This window comes from Pteronotus mesoamericanus, unplaced genomic scaffold, assembly GCF_021234165.1.
Source record: "Pteronotus mesoamericanus isolate MK-2021 breed Mesoamerican mustached bat unplaced genomic scaffold, CSHL_Meso_final contig_94, whole genome shotgun sequence".
NCBI classification, from domain to species: domain Eukaryota; kingdom Metazoa; phylum Chordata; class Mammalia; order Chiroptera; family Mormoopidae; genus Pteronotus; species Pteronotus mesoamericanus.
Genome location: NW_026555285.1, coordinates 9,498,667 through 9,522,827, shown reverse-complemented (window position 1 = coordinate 9,522,827; position 24,161 = coordinate 9,498,667). Strand labels below are relative to the sequence as shown.

Here is a 24,161-nt window from a genome sequence, read left to right as displayed (position 1 = left end):
ATGGGAACTTGGGCTGCCTCCACATCTTGGCTATTGCAAATAACAGAGCTGTACCGATTTAAATTTCTACTGGCAGTGCTCAGGGGTTCTCTTTTCTCTACCAACAGTGCTTAAGGGTCCCATTTTCTCCACCAACATTCTTGCCAACATTTATCTCTTGTCTTTTTGATATTAGCCATCCTAACAGGTATATGGTGATAACTTGTAGTATTAATTTATATTTTTCTGGTGATTAACAATTCTGAACACCTTTTTAGCCATTTGTTTGTCTTTGGGAAAAAGCTTATTCAGGTTCTTTGCCCATTTTTCAATTGGGTCATTCGTTTGTTTTCGCTATTGAGTTGTATGAGTTCCTTATATCTTTTGCATATTAACCCCTTATCACATATATGGTTTTAAAATATTTTCTTCAATTCTATAATTTTTTATTTTGTTGATTGTTTTAATTTTATTTATTTATTTTTGCTGTGCAGAAGCCCTGACTTTGATGCAGCCCTGCTTGTTTATTTTTGCTTTTGTTGACCATGCATTGGGTGTCATATATTTAAAAAAAAATCATTGCTAAGACCAATGTCAAGGAGCTTTCCCATTTTCTTCTAGGAGTTTTACTGTGCCAAGTCTTACATTACAGTCTTTAATCCTTTTCAAGTTAACTGTTGTGTATGAGTCCAATTTCATTCTTTTACATGTGGTTATCCATTTTCTAACACCAATTATTTTAAAGACTATTTTTTACCCATTGTATATTCTTGGTGCCCTTGTCAAAGTTTAGTTGGCCATATTTGCAGGGGTTCATTTCTGGGCTCACTATTATGTCCCACTGGTCTGTGAGTCTGTTTTTATGCCAGTACCACATTGTTTTGATGACTATAGCTTTGTGATATTGTTTCTAATCAGGAAGTGTGATACTTGTTACTTTGTTCTTCTTTCTCGAGATTTCTCTGGCTATTTGTTTTTTGTGTGTGGTTCCATACAAATTTTATGTTTCTTCTATTTCTGTGAATAATGCCATTGGAATTTTTATAGAAATTGTTTAAAATCTATAGATCATTTTGGGTAGTTTGGATATTTTAATAATACTAATTCTTCTGATCCACAAACACAGATCATCTTTTCATTTATTTGTGCCTTTTAAAATTTCTTTGAACAACATCTTATACATTTAAGTGTACAAATCTTTTACTTTCTCTGTGAACTTTATTCCTAAGTGTTCTATTGCTTTGATGCTATTGTAAATGAGATTATTTTAAATTGCTTTTCCAGATAGTTTGCTGTTAGTATATATTAGTGCAACTGACTTCTGTTATATTGATTTTTGTCTCCTGAAACTTTATTGAATTTGTTGATTAGTTCTAACAATATTTTTGTAGAGTCTTCAGGGTTTTCTATGTACTAGAGCTGCAGATTTTCTATATATAAGATCTGCAGACAGACAATTTTACTTGTTTCAGATTTAGATGGTTTTTATTTTTTGTCTTTTCTAATTTCTCTGACTATGACTCTCAATAGTGTGTTGAATAGGTGTTATTGTAAGCACTTTTGCCTTGTTCATGATCTTAAAAAGAAAGCATCCAGCTTTTCGCCATTTAGTGTGATGTAAGCTGTGGACTTACAGTTTTTATTATGTTGAGGAGCACTCCTCCTATACCATATTTTTTTAAATTTGTTATCATGAAATGACAGTGAATTTTATCAAATGTTTTTCTACATCAATTAAGATATCATATGATTTAATCCTTCATTGCATTAGCATGATGTATCACACTTATTGATTTGTTAAGCCAAACTTACGTCCCAGGAAAAAAACCTCAACTTGATTTATGTGCATTGTTCTTTTAAGGTGCTTTAAATACATCATGCTAATATTTTACTGAGGACTTTAAAATTTGTGTTCATAACAGCTATTGGACTGTAATTGTCCTTTCTTGTAGTGTTCTTACATGGTTTTAATATGAGGGTAATGAAAGCCTCATAAAGTGAGTCTGTAAGTGCTCTCTACCCTTTAATTTTTTAAAGAGTTTGAGAATGATTGACATTAATTCATTAAATGTTTTGAAGAATTTACTAGTGAAGACATCTGGGCATGAGAATTTCTTAATTGGAATGTTTTTGATTACTGCTTTAATCTCCTTACTTTTTATTAGCTCATTCAGGTTTTCTTTTCTTCATGATTCAGTCACATGTTCTATGTCATAGGTTTTGTCATAGGTTTTATGTTTCTAGAAACTTGTCTGTCTCTTCCAGGTTACCTAATTTATTGACAAATAATTGTTCATAGCAGTTTTTTATGATCTTTAGTTTTTCTGTATTATTAATTGTAACATTTCCTCTTTTTTATGATTTTTTGAACCTCTCTTTTTCAGTCTAGTAAAGGTTTGTCAGTTTTGTTTATCTTTTTTAAAAAAGTTATTAGTTTTTGTTGATTTTTTAATTGTTTTTCTAGTCTCTATTTTATTAATTTCTGCTCTATAATCTTTGTTATGTTCTTCTGCCACCTTTGGGTTTAGCTTGGTCTTTTTCTAGTTTATCAAGATGTAAAGTTATAAGTTATGCTGTTTGAGATATTTCTTTTTTAATTTTTGTTTATTGGGAGAGAGGGAGAGAGAGTTGTTGTTTCACTTATTTATGCATTCATTTGTTAAGTCTTGTATGTGCCCTAACTGGGGATAGGACCCACAACTCTGGCATATCAGGACAACACTCTAACCAACTGGGCTACCAGGCCAGGACCTGTTTTTGTCTAATGTAGGCATTTATTGCTATAAAGTTTCCTGTTAGTACTGCTTTTGCTGCATCCAGTGAATTTTGATGTTTAATTTCCTTTTTTGTTTGTCTCAAAATATTTTTGGATTTCCCTTTTGAGTTCTTCTTTGACTCATTGCTTGTTCAGAAGTATGTTAATTCCTACATATTTGTGAATTTTTCAATTATCTTCCTGTTACTAATTTCTAGTTTCATGCAATATTGGTCACTAATACAGGATGAATCCCAGAGAATATTCCATGTGCACTTGAGAAAAATGTATATTCTGGTACTGTTGGGTGGAATATTTGTATATATCTGTTAGGTCTATTGTTCCACAGTGTTGTTTTTACAATTGTTGTTTAGTTTTTATTTCATAATTATAAACTTAACTTTCTAATCCAGCTACACTTGGAGGGTAGAAGGAAAATATGAGACCCAATGAACTGTGGCAAGAGCACAAAGATTATAGAACATTCCAAGCAGATGGGATTGAAGGGGTGCTCTCCTGAGCCACAAAAGAAATGGTCTAGTGGTTAAGATAAAATATAAGTCAAATTTACTAGAGTTGTCCATAGTCAGTAAAGGTAATCTTCTTGCTGGTCTTGCCATTCCTGGGCCCCTAGCACTCCATAGCTGTCACAACCTCCCTGCTATCTTTTCCCAGGTCAAAGACCACATACTTGCAATCCAGCTACTCAGTCTTGGCAGTGCAGATGAAAAACTAGGAACCGTTTTTGTTGGGTCCACCATTTGCCATGGACAAGATTCCAGGGCCCATATGCTTCAGGATGAAATTCTCATCATCAAATTTCTCTCTGTAGATGGACTTGCCTCCAGTGCCATTGTGGTGGGTGAAGTCACCATTCTGGCACATGAATCCCAGAATAATTCTGTGAAAGCAGGAAACTTTATAACCAAATTCTTTCTCCCCAATGCTTGGAGCATGAAAGTTTTCTGTTCTCTTTGGAATTTTGTCTGCAAACAGCTCAAAGGAGATGTGGCCCAAGGGCTCACTATCAACAGCAGTGTCAAAGAACACAGTGGGCTGACCATGGCTGGGTGTGGGAAGCTCCGGAGCAGTGGCATCTGCAAGGTGCTGTTCTATGGTATTGTTCAAATTAGTGTTTCCTTCTTTATTTTCTGTCTGGACTATCTATTGTTGATGGTGAGGTGCTAAAGACTTGTACAATTTTTATTGCCTTTTATTATTGAATGCCTTTTATTTCTTTCTCTTGCCTAATTGTCCTAGTTAGGACTTCTAGTACTGTGTTGAATAAGAGTGGTAAAAATGGGCACCCTTGTTTTGTTTCTGATCATGAAGGAAGAGCTTTCTATCTTTTACTGTTTATGATATTAGCCGTGGATTTGTCATATATGATATTTATTCTTTTGAGGTAGGTTCCTTCCATACCCAATTTGTTAAATGCTTTTATCATGAAAGCATGTTATATTTTGTCAAATGCTTTTCTGCGTCTATAGAGATGATTATTTTTATCTTTCACTCTGTTAATGTGGTATGTATATTTACAATTTATTTCACACTTATTGATTTGATATGTTGAAGTGTCCTTGTAGCCAAAGAATAAATTCCATTTAGTCATGGTATATGATCCTCTTAATGTATTGTTGAATTCAGTTTACTAATATTTTATTTTATTTTTGAATTTTTAATTACATTTTTATTTTTATTTTAAATTTATAAATCATGTTTATTCTATTACAGTTGTTTCAATTTTTACCCCTTTACCCCCCTCCACCCATTCCACCCACACCCCCCCTCCCACAGTCAATTCCCACTCTATTATCCATGTCCATGGGTCATTTATACAGGTCCTTTGTCTAGTCCCTTCCCCTTCATTCCACCATTGTCTCCTTCCTATCCCCTCTGGTCACTTTCAGTCTGCTCCATGTTTCCGTGCCTGTGGTTTATTTTGTTGAAGAGTCCACTTATAGGTGAGATCATATGGTATTTGTCTTTCATCAACTTGCTTATTTCACTTAGCTTAATATTCTCCAGTTCCATCCATGTTGTTGCAAAAGGGAGGAGTTCCATCTCTCTCTCTCTCTCTCTCTCTCTCTCTCTCTTTCTTAAATGCAGATTGATTTTATTTATTTTTAAATGTCAAAGTTAATTATAAAATATTAAAAAAATTAAAACCATTATAAAGTCTCAGCAATTAAACCAACATGACACCAGCACAGAAATAATCAAGTGCTGAAATAATCAGCACAAGAAATCTGAGCATTCTAGAGACAAATGTATATATCTGTCTAACAATATAATATATGATTAAGTTGATATTTCAAATCAATGGGTAATATAAGGCTTATTCAACAAATAAGGTGCATGGACCACTATTACTTGAAATAAAACAAATATACAGCCCTATTTCACACATTGTAGAAGAAATATTCAGGTGAGTTAAAAATCAGTATGTAGAATATAAGGAGTTTTAGAAGAAAATAGAACTAATATTTTTCATGACCTGAAGTCAAATATTCAAACCCAGAAGCTATAAAGTAAATATTGACAGTATGACTATATTAAACATTTAAGACTATATTGTAATATACACATAAAAAAGTTAAAGGGCAAGTTATAGAATAGGAAAATATTTGCAACATATCTAAAACATGGTTAATAGGGGTGTTTTTAGGGAAAAAGTTCTACAAATCTAATCAATAAATGGATAAAGAATACCAAAAAGTCATTTAACGCTTTTTAAAAATAACAGAAATAGGCAAGAAATATACAGAAACAGGTTTAGTTTCAACAAATAGTATAGGAACAATTAAAATAACATCTTTTTCACAATCATATTAATGCGTATTAAAATGTTGGTAATATCAAGTATTGGCAACTCTGAAAGGAATTGGGTATTCATAGAAACTTTTTTTTCATTTTAAAGCAGTCCCTTTAGCATATTTCGCAGTGCTGGTTTGGTGGAGGTGTATTCTTTTAGCCTTCTTTTGTCTGGGAAACTTCTTATTTCACCTTCCATTTTAATTGAGAGCCTTGCTGGGTAGAGCAGTCTTGGTTGCAGACATTTGCCTTTCACTACTTGGAATATTTCTTGCCATTCTCTTCTGGCTTGTAGTGTTTGTGTTGAGAAGTCAGCTGCTAGCCATATTGGGGCTCCCTTATATGTTATTACCTCTTTCTCCCTTGCTGCTTTTAGGATTCTCTGTTTGTCTTTGATATTTGCCATTTTAATGATGATGTGTCTTGGAGTAGGCCTCATTGGGTCCCTCTTGAATGGAACCCTCTGTGCTACCTGGACTTGTGTGACTTTTTCTCTCCTCAAATTAGGGAAGCTATCCATTATTACTTTTTCAAACAGGTTCTCTATCCCTTCCTCATCCTCTTCTCCTTCTCGTATCCCTATTATATGGATATTATTATGTTTCAGGTTGTCCTGCATTTCCCTAAATGTCTCTTCATTCTTTTTGAGTCTTTTTTATTTTCTTGCTCTTTCTGGGAGCTTTTTTCTACCTTTCCCTCCAGCTCACTGATTTGGACCTCAGCTTCTTTATCCAGCCTGCTTTTGATTCTTTCTACTCTGTTCTTCAATTCAGAAATTGTATTCTGCATTTCCTCTTGTCTCTTATTCATAGTTTCTATGTCCTTTTTCATGCTGATATAGTTTGCAGTAAGTTCCTCATAGTTTCCTTGTAGTTTTTGATCATTCTCTCTGAGCTCACTGAGCTCGTTGAGCTTCCTTAGAACCGTTGTTTTGAACTCAATATCTTATAGTTTACTTGCCTCTATTTCATTTAGTTCTCTTTCTGGGGATTCCTCTTTTCTCTTTGAGTGGGGCATATTTCTTTGTCTTCCCATTATTTGTGAGACTCCTCTCTTTTGCTTCTGCTTCTTAAGTTGATCTTTCTTGATTTCCTGACTTTGTGATGTGAACTTCTATGGTTGGAGACTGTTGTTTTTACTTTCTTGATCTGCCTCTGATGTTGTCATATGTCATCCCTGTCTGACCTTAGGCAGTCTGTTAGAGACTTCTAGGAATCTACTGTTTGTGGCTGTCTCCTTCAGCTGTTAATCTATTCACTCTGCACTCAGCAGGCCGCCTTAGACAGCTCAGGGCCAGGTGGAGTCCCTCCTGGGGGCAGGTTATTGGGTCCTCTCACACTCCTGCTGTATGGGGGAGGAGTCCGCACTGGGATTCTTCCAGCTACTCTCTCCATTCTCTCCCCAGAGCCTCCATCCCGTCTCCCTTCAAGTGTCTCCAGACCTCTCTGCTTCTCCTTTACCCAGGGATCTACTATCCGTGGCTGCCACTCTGCATTCAGTAGGCGGCTTAGACAGCACAGGGTGGGGTGGAATCCCACCTTGCGTGGAGCTATTTGGCCCTCCAATGCTGGTGCCACTTGGGGGAGTGCTCTCTGGCTGAGCAAGATGGCTGCTACTGCATGGGGGATAAGTCAGCACCAAGATCTCTCTGACTACTCTCTCAGTTCTCTCCCCAAAGCCTCCTTCCCCAGTCTCTCCTCAGTGGTCTCTAGCCAACTCTGCCCCCGCCTTTGCCAGAGACCAGGGTAAGTGGCTGCAAATAAAAATGTATGCATTGGCCCTATAAACAGTTCTTTGCACCTCTAGCTGCCTGTCTCTGGCAGAGAGCAACCCTGCTGCTTTTCACAGCTGGCTGTTTTCAATATACTTTTTGGGCTCTGGTGCTGTGGGCTAGAGATCCCCGCTTATGGTTTAGACCCTATTCTTCTCAGGGGGATCCAACTGGCGGTTTTAATATTCTTCTGGTGCTGCTGCCCGTGGGTGCCCTGCCCACCTTCTCAAGTCTGTATGGCACTCCTTACCAGTTAGGTTCTAAAGCTGATTCTTTTGTCTGTCTGTGGTTATAAGGCTTCTCTCTTACTATTTTTCAGTTGTTTGTTCCAGGTGATTTCTCCACAATTTAGTTGTAATTCCAGGTTGGTCCTGGGAGAAGATCAGTGTGACTTCCACTCACTCCTCTGCCATCTTGATTCTCTGCTAATATTTTATTGAACATTTTTGTATTTACATTCATCAGGGATATTGGTTTATAGTTCACTTTTTTAGTATCCTTATCTGATTTGGGTATCAGGGTGATACTTGCCTTAGGATATAATTTTGAAAGTGTTCCCTTCTCTGTTTAATTTAATCCTCACCCAAGGACATGTTTATTGATTTTAGAAAGGAAGTAAGGGAAAGAGGAAGAGAGAGAGAGAACTATCCATGTGGGAGAGAAACATCTATTGGTTGCCTTTGGTATGTGTCCCAACAGGGCACAGAACCTGCAACCTAGGCATGTGTCCTGACCAGGAATTAAACCTGAGACCTTGTGGTTTGCTGGATGACACCCAACCAACTGAGGGCCACATCAGCCAAGGGCATTCCCTTCTCTTTATTTTTGTGGAAGTTTGAGAAGGAATGGAATTAGGTCTTTTAAAAAATGTTTGATAGAGCTCACCAGTGAAGCCATCTGGTCTTGGGCTTTTCTGTACTGGGAGATTTTTGATGACTGTTCATATTCATTACTTCATATTGGTTTGTTCAGTTTTCTATTTCTTCCTAATTCAGTCTTGCTAAGTTGTATATTTCTTGGAAATTATCCATTTCTTCTAGCTTATCCAATTTATTAGCATATAATTGTTCATGGCAGTCTGTTATGATCTTATAAATAGAATAGTGTCAGCTGTAATGTTTACTCTTGCATTCCTAATTTTATTTGAGTCTTCTATTTTTTCTTAATTAGTCTAGTTAAGGTTTGCCAATTTCATTTATCATTTTGGAAAAGTAGCTCTTACTTTCATCAATTTATTCATTTGTTTTTCTGGTCTCTATTTCATTTATTTCCACTTTGTTCATTGTTATTTCCCTTCTTTTAAGTTTGTGTTTAGTTTATTCTCCTTTTTTAGTTCCTTGAAATGTGACGTTAGGTAGTATTTAAGATCTTGCAATTTCCTTAATATATGGATTTAACAGTATTAACATCCCCATTAGAACTCCTCCTGCAGCATACCTTAGCTTTGGTGTATTGTGTTTCCATTTTGATTTGTTTTGAGATTTTTCATTTCCCTTTTCATTTTTTTCTTTGACCTATTAGTTGTTCAGTTTCCACTTGTTTGAAAATTGTAGTTTCCACTTGCTTGAAAATTTCCAGCTTTATTTTTGTTGCTGATTTCTAGTTTCATGCCATTGTCCTCAGAAAAGATATTTGGTGCAATTTCAATCTTCTTAAATTTGCTAATCTTGTTTTGTGGCCTATTATGTGATCTACCCTAGAGAATGTTCTATGTATGCTAAGAAAAGATCTATATTCTGCTACCTGGACAGACTGTTCTATAAATGTGCATTAGATTCATTGGTCTAGACTATGGTTCAAATCCAACATTTCTTTATTGATTTTCTGTCTATATGATCTGTCCATTTCTAAAAGTATAGTACTAATGCCATTCTTATTAATTACTTTCTGGCTATATTGTAGTTCTACTTTCTTCTTCCCTCTGCTTTTGCCTACCTAAATTGGTGATTTTCCATTGTGGCATGCTGATTCCTCTTTTGTTATCATTTGTGAATCTATTCTAGGTTTTTGTTTATGGTTACCATGAGGCTTACATAAGATGTCTTGTAGATAAAACAGTTCATTTTAGGCTGATAGTAACTTATTTCAATCAAATACAAAAGCTCCACCCTTTTCCCCCAATGTATTTTTGATGCTATAATTTACTTCTTTTAAATTGTGCTCTCATTAACAACTTATAGTAGCATTAATAAAATATAGTTATCATACTAGTCTGTTCCTTTAACCTTTGTACTATAGTTAAGGGGTACACATGATCCTATTAAAGAATTAGAATTTTCTAAATCTGATTGTGTATTTACCTTTACCTGTGTGTAGGATGCTTTTGTATATTTTCATGTCACTTATTCACATCTCTGCATTTCAGCTTGAAGAACTCCTTTCAGCATTTCTTGCAAAGCAGGGCTGGTAGTGATGAACTCCCTCAGCTTATGTCTGGGAAAGTATTTCTCCTTTATGACTATTCTGGACCGAATATTCTTGGCTGAAATTTTTTTCTGTCAACACTTTGAATGTCATCCTTGTTTTTCCTGGACTGTATGGTTTCTGCTAAGAAATCTGCCCATTGAATAATGGGATTTTTTTTTGTAGGTTGTAATCTTTATTTCTCTAGCTTCATATAGGATTCAGTCTTTATCTATGATTTTTGACAGTTTCATTATACCATGTCTTGGAGAAGGTTGTTTAGCATTGAGATGATACATTGTCCTATCATTTTTGTGAACTTAGATGTCCAATTGTCTCCCCAAGACTGGGAAGTTCTCAGCAATTGTCCTCTTAATCAATTGTCCCTTTCATCAATATATGATGTATTTATTTTCTCCTAGAACAATTTTTGACTTAAAGTCTATTTTCTCTGTTATTAAACATAGCTACCCCTGTTCTCCATTGGTTACTATTTGTATGGGATATGTATGTTCATCCTTCTAATTTAAATGTATTTGTATCTTTGGATACAATCTGAAGAAGGGACTATTGAAATAATCAAATCAGGTTGCTGTTGCAACACTCTAGTGACTTTTTCATCTCAACTATCTTACTTTTCAGCTCCAAAATTTTTGTTTGGTTCCATGTTACAATTTTTATATCTTTATTGATATTCTCATTTTGTTCATATATTGCTTTACCAGTTTCCTTTATATCTTTGTCCATGGTTTTCTTTTATCATATTTAAGACTATTGACTTAAAGTGTTTGTCTAATATATCCAGTATCTAAGTTTTGTCAAGCACAGTTTATGTCAATTCATTTTTTATGCAAATAACCATACTTTCCTGTTTCTTTGTATGCCTTGTAATTTTTTTGCTTAAGATGGTACATTTTTTAATACTATTGAAATATAATGTGGTAACTCTGGAAATAAGAGTCTCCCCCTTCCCTATGATTTTCTACTGTTGATTGTTGAGGACTGCTGTTGCCTTCTTGTTCCGTGGCTTTTCCGAACTATCTTTGCAAAGACCATGTTCATCATTTTGTGTGGCCATGGAAGTTTCTGTTTTGTTATCTCAGCAGTGAGCCAAGAGTCCTGACAGAGATTTCTTTAAATACCTGATTCTAAAGAAAAAAGGAAAACAATACTTATTATTTGCAGATTGAGTCTAAGCTAGGGTAATCTTAAAACACCAAGCCAGGATGCCCCCAGTTCTGACTTAGCCTTTAACTCCTGCTTGTGCGTAGCTCAAAAATGAGCCAGATATGAAAACCAATGTTCATAACAAATATTTTCTGAGCAAGCATTTGGCTCTCAGCATGTGTGTTGTATGCTGTATTCCCTGGTATAAGCAGTAGCCCATTAGAGCCTTATTCTCCCAACAATCTCCCTCCACAGCCTCATTCTTCCTAGGTTTTGGGTTTTCCAAGGCTTTTCTACCTTTGTTATCTCTTAACCCAGGTGACTACCAATGGTATATGTTTTTAAATAGTTTTATCATATGTATCCTGGAAAGCTGCTTCAGCCCAACGTAGGTAAAAACAAAGGTCATGCTGATCACCAGAAATACCAAAAAACATAACTACAGTTTTTTGAGAACAAGATCCATATTGCACCCCTATCACCAGTAAGGTGCATGAAGATTTCAGGATTTCATCCCCACAGCCACTACTTAGATGGGGAATGGGTATGATAGGTAAGCCAGAACACAATGTTTTCTTACTGAAATGTAATAGCCTGTTTCTTCTTTAAGCACTGGTTTCTGTAAAATTTTAATTAGATCCCAAAATTCCAAAATAAGTTGATTTTGTCAGTTTTTGCCAACTTCTTGGTTGCATCAGTGGAAGGACTGATTTTTTGAATTGTTCCACTCTGCCATTTGGCTGATACCATTCCTGAGAGCATTTAAAAAAATATATGAATAGCAGCCACAAACATGAATAGTGTGTTACCTCCAGACAGGTAGCCCAAGGCTGGTTACATGCATCTGACATCAACCTGTACCTGAGCCCTGCCCAAGTACTCCCAGAACCAACACAACCAGTAGTGGCCTTCAGACCACACCAGACTTTGACCCAACTAGCCACACAAGTAGCACACCCAAAGGGGATTCCAGCAGACATTAGATCCTGCTGAGAAAACTCTGCCTCAGGGGGAAGCCCAGGCACAGAGACTCATACACAGTGATTGAGGTTTATCCATTTAGTCAGCCAGCCTGAAAGATTAATTCCATCCATGAAAGTGCTAACAGCAAATAAAAGCCCTGGATTGAATGGCTTAACAGGCAATTTTTATCAAACATTCAAAGAAGAACTAATGCCTATCCTTCTTAAACTATTCCAAAAAGTTCAAGAAGAAGGAATACTTTCATGCTTTTTTTTATAAGGTCAACATTATCCTCATTTTAAAACTAGATAAAGACACTACAAAGAAAGAAAATTGTAGGCCAATATCCCTGATGAACATATATGCTAAAATCCTCAACAAAATATAAGCAAACCAGATCCAGCAATACATTAAAAAGATCATATACCTTAATCAAGTGAGATTTATTCCAGGGATGGAAGCAAGGTTAAGTATAATATTCACAAATCAATAAACATGATACATCACATAAACAAATTGAAATATAAAAATCACATGATTGCCCTGAACAGTGGGGCTCAGTTGGTTGGGCATGGTACCACAAAACAAAAGGTCATTGATTCAATCTTAGGACACATGTCTGGGTTGCCGGCCTAGTCCCTGGTTGGGGTGTGTGTGAAGGCAACTGACCAATGTTTCTCTGTCATATCGATGTTTTTATCCCTCTCTTTCTCCCTCCCTCACTCTCTCTAAAGCTAAATAAATGAAATCTAAAAAAAAGAATCACATGATCATATGAATAGATAGAGAAAAAGCATTTGATAAAATCCAGCAGCCATTTATGATAAAACTGTCAGCAAAATGGGAATAGAGGGATCATTTGTCAATACAATAAAGGCTATATAAGGCAAACCTTCAGTCAACATTATACTCAGTGAGCAAAAACAAAAAGCATTTCCTTTAAGACAAGGAACATGACAGGAATGTCTACTTTAATCACTCTTATTCAACATAGTACTAGAAGTACTAACCACAGCAATCAGACAAGAAGAAGAAATATAAGGCATTGAAATTAGAAAGGAGAAAGTAAAAATGTCATTATTCATAGATGACATGATATTATAAATGGAAAATCTTAATGACTCCACCAAAAAACTACTAGATCTAATAAATGAATTCAGTAAAGTAACAGGATACAAAATTAATATTCAGAAATTGGTGGCATTTTAATGCAACAATAATGAACTACCAAAAAGACAAAGTAATAAAACAATCTCATCAACTATTGTAACATAAAAATAAGGTAATTAGGAATAAATTTAACCAAAGATATAAAAGATCTGTACTCAAAAAATTATAAGATACAGAAGAAATTGAGGAAGATACAAATAAGTGGAAGCATATATTGTGTTCTTGGATAGGAAAAATTAACACCATTAAAATGTCCATACTACCCAAAGCAATCTACAGACTCAATACAATTCCTACTAAAAAACAAGTGGCATATCTCACAGATCTAAAACAAATATTCAAAAAAAATTTATGGAACCACAAAAGACAGCAAATAGCCTCATTAATTTTAAGAAAAACAAAGCTAGAGTTTTCACACTACCTGACATTAAACTATACTACAAGGCAATAATAATCAAAACAGCATAGTGTTGTCACAAGAACTGGCTATATAGATCAATGGAAGAGAATAGAGAGCCCAGAAATAAACCTATGCATTTATGGTCAATTAATATTTGATAAAAGAGGCAAGAACATACAATGAGGTAAAGACAGACTCCTCAATAAATGGTGTTGGGAAAATTAGACAGATACATGGGGAAAAAAATGAAATTAGACCACCGACTTACACTATACACAAGAATAAGCTAAAAATAAATAAAAGACTTAAATGTAAATGGCAAAAACATAAGCAGTAAAATCTCAGACATTTCTTGTAGCAATGTTTTTACCTACATATTGCCTAAGGCAAGGGAAACAAAGAAAAAACAAACAAATGGGACTACATCAAACTAAAAAGCTTCTGCACAGCTAAAGAAATCATCATTAAAATGAAAAAGGAATACACTGTATGGGAGAACATATTTGCCATGATATATCTGATAAGAGGTTAATTTTCAAGATACATAAAAAATTTACATAACTCAATACCAAGAAGACAAACAAACAATCCAATTGAAAAAAATGGACAAAGGACCTGAATAGACTCTTCCCCAAAGAGGACACAGAGATGGTTGATGGACACACAAAAAAATGCCCAATGTCCCTAATCATCAGAGAGGTGCAAATTAAAACCACAATGAGGTATCACCTCATGCCTGTCAGAATGGCCATCATGAATAAATCAACAAACAACAGTGCTAGTAAAGATGTGGAGAAAAGAGGACCCTAGGGCACTGTTGGTGGGAATGCAGACTGGTGCAGCCACTGTGGAAAACAGTATGAAATTTCCTCAAAAAAATTAAAAAGGAAACTGTCTTTTGACCCAGTGATTCCACTCCTGGGAATGTATCCAAAGAAATCCAAAATGCTAATTAGAAAGAATATATGCACCTTAATGTTCATTGCAGTATTACTTACAATAGCCAAAGTCTGGAAACAGCCCAAGTGCCCAGCAGTAGATGAGTGTATAAAAAAGCTGTAACACAGTTTTGACCAGTGTGGTTCCATTGGTGGAGTGACATACCACAGAACTAGTGTTACCAGTTCGATTCCCAGTCTGGGCACATGCCTGGGTTATGTCCCAGGTAGCAACACATACGAGAAGGCAACTGATCTGTATTTCTCACACTGCTGTTTCTCTCCCTGTCTTTCTTTCTCCCTTCCCCTCTCTCTAAAGAATAAATAAATATGTTTAAAAATAAGAGCTATGGTACATTCACACAATGCAAGACTACTTGGTTGTGTACACACACACAAAAGGATATCTCCTTTTGTGACATCATGGATAGACCTGGAGATTATTATGCTAAGTGAAATAAGCCAGTGAGAGAAAGACAAATACCACATGATCTCACTTATATGTAGAATCTAATGAACAAAATACACTGACAAACAAAATAGAAACAGAGGCATGGATACATGGAACAGACTAACAGCTGTCAGAAGGGAGCAGGGGTTGGGAGCTGGATGAAAGAAGGTGAAGAGATTAAGCAAAAAAAACAACCCCATATATATGTAAAACACATAGACACAGACAACAGTGTAGTGATAGCAGGATTAAGGGGGGATGAGGGGTAGGTGGAGGTGGGCAAAGAGGGGAAGTGGAGACAAAAAGATACTTTGCTTGGGGCAATGGGTGCACAGTGCAGTGTGCAGATGATGTTTTATTGTGAACCTATGTTACTACAGTAAGTTCAATGAAATTTTTTTAAAAAATCATAAATAGGTGTTAGAATGTGTCAAATGTTTTTTAGGCATTAATTGATATGGTTTTTATTTGTTAGTCTCTTTATCTGGCAAATGGCGTTGATTTTTCACATTTTAAACCAGCCTTGCATACCTATAATAAATCCCACTTGGTCACAGTGCATAATTTTTTCTATACATTGTTGTATACATTTGTATCTGCTGTATTTTTGTATTTGTTCTTGACAGATATGGTCTGTAGGGTTTTTTTATTTTTATTGTTCAAATACATTTGTCTCCATTTACCCACCACCACTTTCTCCTGCCCCTCCCACCCCCATGTAGTTTTCTTTTTGTACTGGGTTTTTATGGTTTTGATATTAGAGTAATATTGGCTTCAAAAATGAATTAGAAACTTTTCTTTCCTCATCTGAAAGTGATTATGTAAAACTGGTGTTAATTCTTCTTTAAACGTTTGGTAGAATTCTCCAGTGAAAACATCTGGAATGGAAATTTATTTGGGGGGAAGTTATTTAAATAAATTCAACTTCTTTATTGTTTATACAACTACTGAGATAATCTATTTCATCTTAGTTGTTTGACAGTTTGTGGTTTTTGAAAAGAAGTCCATTACTTTTAAGTTGTCCCATTTATGAGTGCAATGTTTTCTGTAGTATTCCATTACTATCTTAATGGCTACAGGATATATGGTGAAATGTTAGGTTCCATTCCTCATATTGGTAATGTGTGTTTTCTCTCTTAATTTTTGTCATTCTTCTTTAAAGTTTATCAATTTTCTATATTTTTAAAAAAGAACCAGACTTTCATTTCATTGATTTTTCTCTAAGGTTTCTTATTTTCAACTTCAACTGCTCTGAATTTTTGTTCCTTTTACTTACTCCTTTTCCTTGGGTTTACTTTTGTCCTCTTTTTTTCTAGTGCTTTAATGCAGGAACTTAGATTATTTACTTCCATTCTTTTATCATGTCTAATGTAAGCATTCAGTGCTGCAAATTTCACTCTCAAGAATGATTTACTTGCATCCAACTTATTTTGGTACGTTGTGTCCAATATTTTCACTTGAAAGTCAATTCTATTTTTAAATATTCTTCAAAATTTTCTCTTTGATTTATGAATTTTTATGAAGTTGTGAGCAGTTATCTGGTTTATGTAAAGATGGAATAAATTTTAAAATGATACAAAATACCGTTTTCAAAACAACATCAAAAAGTAAGTGTATTTAAATATACTCAACTCCTAACAGAGCAAAAATTTGAGTGGAATAATAATTCATGCTGTAGTATGTTTAAAAAACTGGCAACAGAGAAATTTGGTTGGAAAAAAGCAGAGGAACTTTGTCTTTTAAGAATTGGAAATGAGGAGCTCCATAATCATCTGGCATCCACTCAGCATTACAGCTATGGTTAGAAATGTACAGGATGGGAACTCCAGGATGCTATAGCAAATGGGATTTCCCCCCCTGATTTCTGCTTCTGATATTTCATTGTTGGTGTACAAAAATGCCTTTGCTTTCTGACTGTTGACTTTGCATCCTGCTGTTTTGCCAAATTCACTTATTAGGTCGAGTAGTTTTTTTGGTGGAGTCTGTAGGGTTTTCTATGCACACTATCATGTCATCTGCAAACAATGATAGTTTTACTTCCTCCTTTCCAATTTGGATGCCTTTTATTCCTTTTTCTTGTCAGAACACCATGGCTAGGACTTGCAATACTATGTTGAATAAAAGTGGTGAAAGCGGACATCCGTGTCTTGTTCCCGATCTTAGTGGGAAAGCTTTTAGTTTTTGCCTGTTGAGTAAGATGTTGGCTGTAGGTTTTTTATATATGGCCTTTATTATGTTGAGGCATGCACCCTTTATTCCCACATTGCTGAGTGTTTTTTATCATAAATGGGTGCTGTACCTTATCAAATGCTTTTTCCACATCCCTTGATATGATCATGTGGTTTTTGTCTTTCCTTTTGTTTACGTGATGTATTGCATGTATTGATTTGTGAATATTGAACCATCCTTGCATTCCTGGGATGAATCCCGCTTGATCATGGTGGATGATCTTTTAAATGTATTGTTGGATGCCGTTTGCCAATATTTCGTTGAGGATTTTAGCATCTATGTTCATCAGTGATACTGGCCTGTAGTTTTCTTTCTTTGTTGTGTCTTTATCTGGTTTTGGGATTAGGATGATGCTGACCTTATAAAAAGAGTTTGGGAGACTTCCCTCTTCTTGGATTTTTTGGAATAGTCTGAGAAGGACAAGGGTTAGCTCTTCCTTAAATGTTTTGTAAAATTCTCCTGTGAAACCGTCCGGTCCAGGGCTTTTGTGTGCCGGGAGTTTTTTGATTACTGCTTCAATTTCACCAGCTGTTATCGTCCTGTTCAGGCTTTCTGCTTCTTCTTCATTCAGTGTTGGAAGGTTATATTTTGCTAGAAATTTGTCCATTTCACCCAGGTTTCCAAATTTCTTGGCATAGGCTTGTTCATAGTAATTTCTTACAATCCTTTGTATTTCTGTGGTATCAGTTGTTATTTCTCCTCTCCCTTTTTTCTGGATGAGTCTGCTTAAAGGCTTGTCGATTTTGTTTATCTTTTCAAAGAACCAGCTCCTGGATTGGTTGATCCTTTGAATTGTTCTTTTAGTCTTTATGTCATTCAGTTGTGCTCTGATCTTGATTATTTTCTTTCTTCTACTTGCTCTGGGCTTTGTTTGTTGTCTTTTCTCCAGTTCTTGAAGATGTAGGGCTAGGTCGTTTATTTGAAATGTTTCTATCTTTTTTAGGTAGGCCTGTGTTGCTATGAACTTCCCTCTCAGGACTGCCTTCATTGTGTCCCATAGGCTTTGGACTGTTGGGTGTTCATTTTCATTTGTTTCCAGAAACTTTCTGATTTCTTTTTTGATCTCATTGTTGACCCATTCATTGTTTAATAGCGTGCTATTCAGTCTCCATGAGTTTGAATGTTTTTGATTTTTTTCCTTGAGAGTGGTTTCTGGTTTCAAGCCCTTGTTGTCCAAGAAAATGCTTGTTATGATTTCAGTTTCCTTGAATTTGTTGAGGCTTGTTTTGTGTCCTATCATGTGGTCTATCTTTGAAAATGTTCCGTGTGCATTTGAAAAGACTGTGTATTTTGCTTCTTTGGGATGAAAGGTTCTATATGTATCATTTAAGTCCATTTGATCTAATGCGCCGTTCAGTTCCACAATATCCTTGTTGATGTTTTGTTTGGAAGATCTATCCATTTTTGGCAGTGGGGTGTTAAAATCCCCTACTATCAGTGTGTTGCTGTCTATATCTTTCTTGAAGTCTTCCAAGATTTTCCTGATATAGTTGGGTGCTCCTATGTTGGGTGCATACAGGTTTACAATGTTTATGTCTTCTTGATGGATTCTTCCTTTGAGTATTATAAAGTGTCCCTCTGGGTCTCTTTTTATGGCCTCTGATTTGAAGTCTACTTTGTCTGACAGAAGTATTGCTACCCCTGCTTTTTTTTCTGTCCATTTCGTTAGAATATTGTTTTCCCTCCCTTTACTTTCAGTCTGTGTAGGTCCTTTGTTCTAGGGTGGGTGTCTTGCAGGCAGGATATGTGTGGGTCATGTTTTCTTATCCATTCAGCTATCCTGTATCTTTTGATTGGGGCATTTAGTCCATTTACACTGAGAGTTATTACTCATAGAAACTGATTCATTTCTTCTCTTTGTACCTGTGTTTTTCTTCTTCTCACTCTTTTTCTTCATCTTCTTAAACCAGTCTCTTTAGCATATCTTGTAGTGCTGGTTTGTTAGAGACGTATCCTTTTAGCCTTCTTTTGTCTGGGAAACTCCTTATTTCCCCTTCTATTTTAATTGAGAGCCTTGCTGGGTAGAGCAGCCTTGGTTGTAGACCCTTGCTTTTCATTACTTGGAATATTTCTTGCCATTCCCTCCTGGCTTGCAGTGTTTCTGTTGAGAAGTTAGCTCCTAGCTGTATCAGGGTTCCCTTGTATGTTACTCTCTGTTTCTCCCTTGCTGCCTTTAGGATTGTCTGTTTGCCTTTTATACTTTCCATTTTAATGATGATGTGTCTCGGAGTGGGCCTCCTTGGGTTCCTCTTGAATGGGACCCTCTGTGCTTCCTGGACTTGTGTGACTTTGTCTCTCCTCCAGTTAGAAAAGTTATCCATCATTACTTTTTTGAACAGGTTCTCTATCCCTTGCTCCTCTTCTTCTCCTTTTGGTGTCCCTATTATGTGGATATTATTATGTTTCAGGTTGTCCTGCATTTTACTTAATGCCTCTTTATTCTTTTTGCATATTTTAAAGAACATTATTGAAGGGGGACCGGGATCCAGGCTAGTCTGCCCTGGGACACTTTTGAATGTGTAAACCCTGTGCTCCTAAGTGACCTTGGTTAGAGTAGATAAAACCTTTTGGTCATTTGCTGGCTATATATTGCTCAAATTGTTTGGCCTCATTTAATTATTTTGTTCCCATTTCCCTTATTCTACTTGCAAGGAATTTCCCTAGATTCTTACTATACTGCCTCAATTGTAGTGTTCAAATATTTTGTGTTTATGTTGATTTTCTGTGTATTAATAATATCAGTTGCTGAGAGGTCATGTTGAATTCCTTAGTTATAATTGTGGAGCTGCCTATTTTCCCTTTCAGCTCTATCAGTTTTTTCTTCATGCATTTTAAGGCTCTGTTGTTTAGCTCTTAAATGCCTACACATTTAAGATCATTATGTTTTCTTAGTCCTTTGATGTCATTATTATTTAATGCCATCCTTTGTCATCTCACCTCCACTTCAGTAATTTTCTTTGCTCTGGATTCTACTTTTTCAGAAGTTAACAGAGTCTTTCCTGGTTTTTAAAAATTAATACTTGCATAGTATATCTTTTTCCATCATTTTATTTTAACCCATATCATAGAATTTGAAATGAATTTCTTACGAACAAAAGATAATTGGGTCATTTTTAAAATCCACTCTGGTTGTCTCTTTCTTTATTTCAAATATATTTTATTGTTTATGCTATTACAGTAGTCCTATTTCTTTCTCCTATTTATCTTCATCCACCCTGAACCCCCTCTCCCATCAGCAGTCCCCTCCTTCCTTAGTTCATGTCCATTGGTTGTACATATAAAGCCTTTGGCTTCTCCATTTCTGATACTATTCTTAATCTCCACTGTCTATTTTGTACCTACCAATTATGCTTCTTAAACCCTGTACCTTGTCCTCCATTCTCCCCTCACCCCTCCCTGCTTATAACCCTCCATGTGTCTCCATTTCCGTGCTTCTGTTCCTGTTCTAGTTGTTTGCTTAGTTTTTTTTTTTTTTAATTTTGTTCTTCAGGTTCAGTTGTTTATAGTTGTGAGTTTGTTGTCATTTTACTGTTCCTAGTTTTGATCTTCTTTTTCTTAGTAAGTCCCTTAAACTTTACATGTAATAAGGGCTTGGTGATGAAGAACTTTTTTAACTTTACCTTATCTGGGAAGCACTTTATCTGGTCTTCCATTCTAAAAGAGAGCTTTGCTGGATAGAGTAATCTTCGATGTTGGTCCTTGTCTTTCATGACTTTTAATACTTCTTGCCAGCCCCTTCTTGCCTGAAAGGTTTCTTTGGAGAAATCAGCTGATAATCTTATTGGAACTCCTTTGTAGGTAACTGTCTTCTTTTCTCTCAGTGCTTTTAAGATTCTCTCCTTATCTTTAATCTTGGATGACTTAATTATGATGTGTCTTGGTGTGTTCCTTCTTGAGTCCAATTTCTCTGGGACTCTGTGAGATTCTTGGATCTCCTGGAAGTCTAATTCCTTTGCCAGATTGGGGAAGTTCTCCTTCATTGTTTTTTTCAAATGAGTCTTCAATTTTATCCTCTTGTTCTTCTCCTTCTAGCACTCTTATAATATGGATGTTGGAATATTTAAAGTTGTCCCAGAGGTTCCTAATCTTCTCCTCATTTTTTTTTTTGAATTCTTGTTTCTTCATTCTGTTCTGGTTGAAAGTTTCTCTCTTCCTTCTGCTCTAAATCGTTGATGTGAGTCCCAGTTTCCTTCTCTTTACTGTTGGTTCCCTGGATATTTTCCTTTATTTCACTTTGCATAGACTTCACTTCTTACTCTATTTTGCATCTGTACTCAACCACTTCTGTGAGCATCCTGATTAACATTGTTTCAAACACTGCATCTTATAGTTTGTCTATCTCTTCATTGCTTTGTTCTTTTTTTGAGTTTTGATCAGTTCTTTCACTTGGGCCATATTTCTTTGTCTTGGTGCACCTGCTATATTGTAAGGGGCAGAGTCTTAGGTGTTTGGCAGGGTGGATCAAACTGCTTCACTGTGTTGGTGGTGCTGTATGTGGTGGAGCAGTCAGAGAGGGAACAATGCAGCTTGCTTGGATCTCGCCCCACTTACAGTCACTTCTCCCTGCTACCCACAATTGAATTGGGTCCTTCTGGTGCTGATTTTCAAGTGGGTGGGTTTGTGTATGTTCTAAGACTCCATGGGTCTCTACAAGAAACTCTTTTGTGAGGCTGGGAGTTTCTTCTGCTGCTGCAACCCCCACAGGTTTTTACAGCCAGAGGTTTTGAGGCTTTAGTTTCCAACGCTGGAACACTGGGATGCATGGTCTGTCTCGCTCCCTAGTTGTTCCTTCCAGCTTATCAACACGTGAATGTGGGCTTCCTGGTCTGCCAGCCGCTGCCTTGCCCACCTGCCTGGTCTACTGTCTTGCCGTGCATCCTCTCTGCCCTGCCTGCCCATCTCTGCCCCTCTTAGCAGTTTGAATGAACATGTCTTCTTTAGCTCCTTGGTTGTTTGGCTCCCATACATTTCGATTTTCTGACAGTTCTGGTTGTTTTCTGTTTTTAAATTTGCAGTTGTCCTTCTTTGGTTGTGTGAGGAAACAAAGTGTGTTTACCTGTGCCCTCATCTTGGTCAGAAGTCTGGTTATCTCTTTCTTTTGCTTTGTGTTTCTGGACCATTTGCAGTTAAAGTCACTATTGATATGTTAGCGTTTACGCCACCTATTATTTATTTTCTTTTTGTTTCCTCTGGATTTTGTTCCTCTTTTTCTTGATTTCTTGGGAGTTCCTTGAACATTTGGGGTTTGGTCTGTATTTATTTGTGGTATTTTTTAAGTTTATCTCTTTGTATGGTTTGTAGTGGTTGCTTAGGTATTTAAATACCAAATATACCTATGTGACTTATCACAGGCCATTATAATCAACATTTTACCATTTTGAGATAAGTCCAGGACCTATTTCCCCTTAAGTCCTTTCACTTTTACCTTCCCTGTATTTAATCATTGTTATTTTGATTATTAGAGAGTGTTATTTTTTCTTCAACCATCAAACATGATTTAAAAATATACCATTGTATAGTTAATAAAACATACTTTTGTATGTACTCATATTTCTGCTCTTTCTGTTGTTCCTTCTTCTTTCCTAAGACTAAAAGATACCTTTTTTAAATCTTCACCCAAGGATATGTTTATTGATTTTAGAGAGCAAAGAAGAGACAGATAGAATGTGAAAGAGAAACATCAATTAGTTGCCTACCCTATGCACCCTGGCCAGGGATCGAACCCACAACATTTTGGTGTATGGGACAATGCTCCAACCAACCGAGATATCCAGCCAGGGCAAGATATTTTATTTTATTATATCATTTGCAATCTTTAAATACAGGTCTGTTAGCAACAAATTCTTTAATTTTTCATTCATATGAGAATGTATTTCCCCTTCATTCCTTGAGGATAGTTTTTCTGGATGCGAGTTTTTCAGTTGACAGTTCTTCTTCCTGTTTTCCATGGTTTCAGATGAGAAATACACTATTATTTAAACTGATATTGCCCTATAGGTAATGTGTCATTTCTCTCTCTTCTTTCAAGATTTTTCTCCTTTGTCCTAGTTTCAAGAAATTTAGTTATAATGTACCTTGGGATGGATTTTTTTTAGGTGTATCCCATTAAAGGTTTGCTCAGATTCTTGAATCTGTAGGTTATTTCAACAAATTTGAGAAGTTTTCAGCAATTATTTCTCCAAATATTCTTTCAATATCACTCTCTTCCTCCTCTCATGAGACTTCAATGGTGTAAATGTTGGTTATTTTATTATCATCCCACAGTTCATTTTTTCCTAGTTTGTTTTTCTCACTGTTGTTCAGATTGGGTAAATTCTATTGATCTTTCTTAAAGGATAACAATTGTATCCTCTGTCATCTCCACTCTACAATTGAGCCCATCCAACAGAGTAGTGAGAGACACATCAATGTGCAAGAGATACATCGATCCATTGCCTCTTGCACACCCCTAGCTGGGGACCTAACCTGCAACTCAGGCATGTGCCCTGAAGGGGAATCCAACTGGCAACCTTTCGGTTGGTAGGCTGGCACTCAATCCACTGAGCCACATCTGCCAGGGCTACACAACAATTTTTAAAACATGCAATACCTGACTATTTGGTCAGGGGCACAGACCTCTTTTCCCCTAGTTTGTCAAATAAAAAAAAATGATAACATCCAACACAACAATAACATCCTGGGAGAATCAAGATGGCGGAGGAGTGAGTGGAAGTCACACTGATCTCCTCCCAGGACTAATCTGGAATTACAACTAAATTTTCAAGAAGTTGCCTGGCACAAACAACTGAACTATAGTGAGAGAGGAGTCTTATAACCTCGAACATAGAGAAGAATCAGCTTTAGCAAAACATGACTGATAAGGAACGTGGTAGAGACTCAAGAAGGTGGGTGGGGAGCCCATGGGCAACAGCACCAGAAGGATATTGAAATGGCCAGTTGGGTCCCCCTGAGAAGAGTGATGTCTAAAACATAAGTGGGGATCTCCAACCTACAGCACCAGAACCCAAAAAGTACATAGATAACAACCAGCTATGAAAAGTGGCAGGGTTGCTCTCTGCCAGAGATAGGTGGCTGGAGATACAAAGAGCCATTTAAAGGGCCAATGCATAAATTTTAATTGG

The 24,161-nt window shown here is 36.2% G+C and overlaps 1 pseudogene; it reads right to left on the bottom strand.

Moving 5' to 3' along the window:
- Positions 1–3,304: 3,304 nt before the first annotated feature.
- On the bottom strand, positions 3,305–22,160 carry LOC129081027 (peptidyl-prolyl cis-trans isomerase A-like; annotated as a pseudogene).
- Between the last annotated feature and the right edge of the window lie 2,001 nt (positions 22,161–24,161).